Source organism: Mirounga angustirostris, unplaced genomic scaffold (assembly GCF_029215605.1).
Source record: "Mirounga angustirostris isolate CCGP_5_RB_7025 unplaced genomic scaffold, mMirAng1.0.hap1 SCAF_10, whole genome shotgun sequence".
NCBI classification, from domain to species: Eukaryota; Metazoa; Chordata; class Mammalia; order Carnivora; family Phocidae; genus Mirounga; species Mirounga angustirostris.
In genome coordinates, this window is record NW_026991718.1 from 6,894,671 (window position 1) to 6,899,585 (window position 4,915).

Consider the following 4,915-nt stretch of genomic DNA (forward strand, 5'->3'; position numbering starts at 1 on the left):
ATTACTCTAGGATTAATTTTATGATTGTTTCAATTCTTCTGCATATTTTTTACTCTGTTTGCTTAATCCTTTATGATTCTCAGACCTCCCATTGGTGACAGCTTTCCTTCTTCCCAAAGTCCATCCTCCAGAAATATTATAAATTATATTATAAATATGATACATAATATAAATATTATATTATGTTATAAATTACATAATATAGCATAGTAATATAATACCATATAATTATATAACTTATAAATATGGCCTATAATAAATACAATTCATAATTAAATTTAATAATTATATGTAAAACTTATAATAATTGCACTTATATATTATATATAGGCTATATATATTATATGTATGACATATATATGTAAAATTTTACCTTGTCATGCATGTTCCTTCAATAGATTGAATATCTTGTTTTTGCAGCTTCTATTGTGGCTTTGAGGAGTCAGGTATAAATCAAAGTATCATATTTGTAAATGTAATCTTGTTTTTGTTCTAAACATCTTTTCTTGGTCTTTGTTTTTGTTTTTCCCAGTGTCATTGTTTTGTATCTATGTAAAGGTTTTTTTTACTCAAACTATTTGGGATTTACTGAGATTTTTGGATCTAAGGACTGACTTCTTTTACCAATTCTGGAAATGTTTACTCCATTATATCCTTCGATAGCTCTTCATTTGTCGTTATCACTATTATCTCTTCAGGAAGTCCAGTTTGGCACAAATTAATAATTTTCATGTCTTCTGCATGTGCGTTAACTTTACTTTGTCTGTGACACCCATTTCTCTCTCTCCACCACATTCCATGTGATGTCACTGTTCTTCCACAACGTCCAATCTTCCGTCTACTCTTTCCAATACTTCACTTATTTCTCTAATCAACCTTCTTAATTACTTTTCACTCTTGTTTTTGAAAATATTACCAAGCTTTCCTAATATCCCTTAATACATATAATGTAGACATGCCCCCACCCAGATGTTCATGCCCTAATCCCTGGAATTTACAAATATATTGCTCTAAATGGTACAAGTGACTTTGCAGATATAACTGACTTTAAGATAGGGAGATTAGCTTAGATTACCCATAAGGACTGGATCGAATCATGGGAGGCCTTCAAAGGTAACTTGTTCTGGAGGAAGCCAAAAAATATGTGGCAGAGAGAAAATCAGCAATGCCAAGTGCGAGAAAAATTCAACATAACTTTGCTGGCTCTGAGATGTGGGTGCATCCATAAGATGACCAAAAAGGGGCCTCTTGGCATAAATGGTAGCCCCCACATAGCAGCTGGGAAGAAAATGGGCCCTAATTTTACAATGGCAAAGAACAAGATTCTGCCAACAACATGAATGAGCTTGGCAGTGGGTTCTCCCCAAAGACTTTTCATGAAGGCCTGGCCAGCTCACACCTTAATTCTGGATTCCTGAAACCTGGATCCAAGAACTCAGCTGAGCCAGCTCAGACTTCTAACCACAGAGCTGTGAGATAACAAACTTGTGTTGTTTCCAGACCCCAAATTGTGGTACTTCTCTATAGTAACAATAGAAAACTAATAAAGCATATTAAATATGATATCAAAACTTTACTGTAATGTGTGGTCCACAGATCAGCAGCAGTGGCAACTCCCGGGAGTTTTTTAGAAATGCAAAATATCAAGACCAACTCAGACTTATGGAGTCGAGGCAGGAGGGAAGGGAGACTCAGGAGACAAGCTGACCAGAGTAAAGCCATCTTGGTTTGAGGCTGACCCTTAACCTAAAAGTCAACAGGTCATAAAAAGAGTCACAAGGTCCAGCTCATGGAAGACCAATAGACCCCACTCCCTCAGGCAGTAAAAGCCACAAAGGCTGGACATTGTTACAATTGCTCCCTGTGGGTAACTCCACAACCTTAAGAGAATGGAAAAACTAACTGCCCAATATAAGTGATAAACCCAAAGTTAAAGAGGAAGCCCCCTTCCTATGGTTAGCTAATTTTAAAAAACCTATAAAATCCTTCATTCGAGGTAAGGGGGGAGGTCATCTTCTCCACCAGGAAGGAGAGACCACTGCTTTGTGAAGTAGCTCCTTTCTTACTTCTATACTTAATAAATCTTTGTCCCTTTCTCTAAATGGCTTGCTCCTGAATTCTTTCTTGTGCAAAGCTGAGGCCCTCCTTCTCAGGGCCCATCCAGCGTCAGAGCTGGAATTTCATTTACCAAATCAAAATATTACCAGATGACTCCTAAGTTTTCAGAAGCAATGTTCTCAGACATTTGTTGTCTGATGATGGTGATATCTGACATCTTTGTGGTATGAGTCTATCGTTTCTTGTTTCCGCTCACACTTGCTCATAGTGCCTTGATTCCTTGTGTGTTTTATGATTCACTGTTGAGTTCCTGCTCTGGAACGTTATCTGCAGGATTTCAGTGTGCACATATGTTTACGGATTTTTAACTGAGTAGATTTGGAGTGGCTCCCGAGGATCTACCTTTCTAACAAGGTAAGCTCCTTCAGAGAGGAACTGTATTTGCTTTTATCAGGTGCCTGGAGACCCTCCACCCTGGCTGACATTTTTCAGACTACACAAGGACTGTGAATTCAATCTCTACACCTGTGTGATGCTTGGCTTGTGGTTTTGAATTCTCAGGGAAGATTTCTTTTACCTTCAACCTAGAACAAAGGCTTGAGACAGGTGGTTTTTATTGTAGTTAACTGGGTGGAGAGTGAGTATATTCTTGTTACTCTTACGCTAAAGTGAGGTCATGTAAAGGGACAGGCAAGGTAGGAGATTTATTGGGTCTCCCATAATGGCTGGGACTTTGCCTTTGTGTGGCCTTGTGCTTGGTGCAGCCTTGAACACTGAATCTCTTAATTACCATTAGCAAATGTCCTCCAGGTGACAGCTTACTGTACTTCTCTGCTTCTCTAGGTTTCCCGTTGCACACTCACACCTCTGGGTCCTCCCTTAGGGATTTTCTAAGGGAGTACTGAGGCAATTAAAAAATGATTTATAAAGATGGCGGAGGAGTAGGAGACCTGGATTTCGTCTCCTCTCGGGAATTCAGCTGGATAGGAATCAAACCATTCTGAACACCTACAAACCCAACAGGAGATCGAAGAAAAGAAGAGCAACAACTCTCTGAACAGAAAAGCGACCACTTTCTGGAAGGTAGGACGTGCGGAGAAGTGAATCCGCAGCGATATTTGGGAGGATAGACGGCGGGGGAGGGGCCTCCGTCGGCGCTTCTGGCAAGTGATAGAGGCGCGGGGCACAAAATCGGAACTTTGAAAAGTCTGCTCCGCGAGGGATGTCACTCTGGGGGCTAAGCGGGGGGTGGAACCCTCCGGGACAGTGTGGTCTCAGGACCCTCGGGGTCACAGAAAGACCGGGGGTGCCTGAGGGCGGCAGAGCTCCCAGGGATCGGAGCAGGGAAGCCGGCTGCAGAGGCGGAGCCCAGGCGCGGGCCCTCAGCTCGGGGTGGCCATTGACCGTGATCCGCGGCACAGTCGGGCCCCTGCAGGACCCAACAAGCGGCAGATCCGGGGAGACTCACCTTCGTCCCCCGGGAGGAGCCACCCGGGAGGGCACCGCAGGGATCGGCTGGGTTTGGAGACACCAGACCGGGTCGGGTGCCAGAGATAGAGGCGCGCGGTCACAGGCCGGGTGAGCACGGGGTGAGGCCGGAGACCGGGGAGACGGGAGGGACTGGCGGCTTTTCTCTGGGGGCGCACTGAGGAGCGGGCCCCGAGTTCTCGGCTCCTCCGGGGCGGAGATTGGGAGGCCGCCACTTTCACTCTCCGCCTCCAAAGCTGTGCGGAAAGCTCGCAGGGAACAAAAGCCCGGAGAGCAAACCCGAGCAGATGACTCAGCCGGGAGGGGGCAAGGGCGGGGCACTTCCGCCTCCGGCAGAGACATTTGGAAACCACGGCAACAGGCCCCTCCCCAGAAGATCCGCGAGAACAGCCGGCCAAGACCAAGTTTACCGATCAATGAGAAGGGCAGAACTCCAGCGCCAGGGGAATACTGCACATAGAATTCACGGCTTTTTTACCATGATTCTTTAGTCTTTCAAAGTTAATTTTTTTTTAACTGTCTTTTTTTCTTTTTGAATTTTTCTTTTTCCCTTTTTCAACCAACATCTTATCATCCCCTTTTTTAAAAAAAACATTTTTATTTTTCATTTTTAGAGTCATATTCTATCCCTTCATAGTAGTTACCCATATTTTTGGCTTATATATATAAGTTGTTCTCTCTTTAAAATTTTGAGACAATTTCTTCTAACAGATTAAAATATACCCTAAATCTCTAGTATATGGTGTGTATTATTCCCCTGCCTGATCACATTCTCTCCCTTTTTTTTCTCTTTTTTCTTTTTTTAAATCCTCTTCTTTTTTTTTCAAACAGCTTCTTATCAATTCCTTTTATAAAATTTTTTATAATTTCCATCTTTACAGTCATATTCCATCCCTTCATCATATCAACCCTTATTTTTGTACATATATAAGTTTTTCTTTCTTTAAAATTTTCGGAGGCACTTTCTTCTAAAAGGCCAAAATACACCCCAAATCTAGTGTGTGGCACTGATCTATATACCAGCCTGATCATATTTGATCACATTCTGGTTTTGTTGTTGTTGTTGTTGTTTTGTTTTGTTTGTTTTTGTTTTTATCTTTATCTTTTTCTTTTTCTTTTTTTTTCTTTTTCTTTTTTCTCTCTTTCCGTTTCTTGTTCCACTGCTTCAGGTCTTTTCTGATTTGTTTAGAGTATATTTTCTGGGGACGTTGTTACTCTGCTAGCATTTTGTTCTCTCATTCATCTATTCTCCTCTGCACAAAATGACAAGACGGAAAAAATCACCTCAACAAAAAGAACAAGAGGTAGTACCGACGGCCAGGGACCTACTCAATACAGACATTAGTACGATGTCAGATCTAGAGTTCAG